The following is a 1,122-nucleotide window of genomic DNA, read 5'->3' as shown; positions in this document are numbered from 1 at the left end:
CCCCCATGTTGCCATGTGCGCATTTTCTTCATGAGTGAGCTCAGAGCCGCCCGGTGACATTTTGTCGCCGTTAGCCTAAACAGGATTCACCAAGGTCAGAGCCGAGGTACGTCACAGCAGAGAGCGCAGGCAGCTCCTCTGATAACGCTGCAACAACAAGCTGCAGCGACAAAAAGCTGCAACAACTTGCTGCAACAAAACAATGACGCAACACGCTGAATGAACTACTGCATGAACACGCTGCAGCAATAGGCTACATCAAAACAACACAACAACCAATGCATCAACACTGTGCAACAAGACTGTGCAACATCAACATATTGCAACAACACGCTGCAACAACACTCTGCATCAATCAATGCAACGACGCGCTGCAACAAAAAGCTGCATCAACTTGCTGCAACAAAATATGCGTAACCTGCTGTATGAAGGATTGCATTAACACGCTGGAACAATACGCGACATCAACACAGTGCAACAACACTGTACTTTTTCACAACTTTTAAAGTATTTTTAATACTTTTATCAAAGTATTTTTAACATACTTTTTGCAATTTTTGCATTTATTTGCCTTTTGTCGCATTTCTGAATTTGTTCCTTACGTATTCTATACTGTGTTAAACCTTCTTACATTTTTTATGTAAATTATTATATTTACATTTATATTATTGTTTTTATTATGTTTTCTGTACTTTATTAGTAGTTTCTAATAATTTTTTAGTATCTTTCGTGTATATATTTTTTTTAAATTTTCCCTATTTTTCACACTTTTTTTTACTTTATGATTTATTAAACTTTCTCACAGTTTATTATTTTCCTGTGAACGTCTCGCTCTTGTCTGACGCTACAGTTTGACCCTCGTTGCTCTGTGAACAACCTTTAAACGCTCCGAGATGTGCGAGCGGTTCTAACCCCGACAGGACCAGGTCACGCTACGGAACCGACCCGCTCTCGTTCCCGTTGGCCCCTCCCTCGCAGGAACGGTCTGTTTGATTGGCTGAGCTCCTGCGGCAAGGTCACACACACATGGAACAATCAATAACGGATGGCTGGATTAAGGTGTCATGACATCTGTGTGTCCAGACCGCCGGCGTACGGCTGAATGACTCCGCCCCCCCAACG

Source organism: Stegastes partitus, unplaced genomic scaffold, assembly GCF_000690725.1.
Source record: "Stegastes partitus isolate 25-593 unplaced genomic scaffold, Stegastes_partitus-1.0.2 Scaffold424, whole genome shotgun sequence".
Taxonomy (NCBI): domain Eukaryota; kingdom Metazoa; phylum Chordata; class Actinopteri; family Pomacentridae; genus Stegastes; species Stegastes partitus.
The sequence above is the reverse complement of the archived record's forward strand: the minus strand, read 5'-3'. Positions refer to the sequence as shown.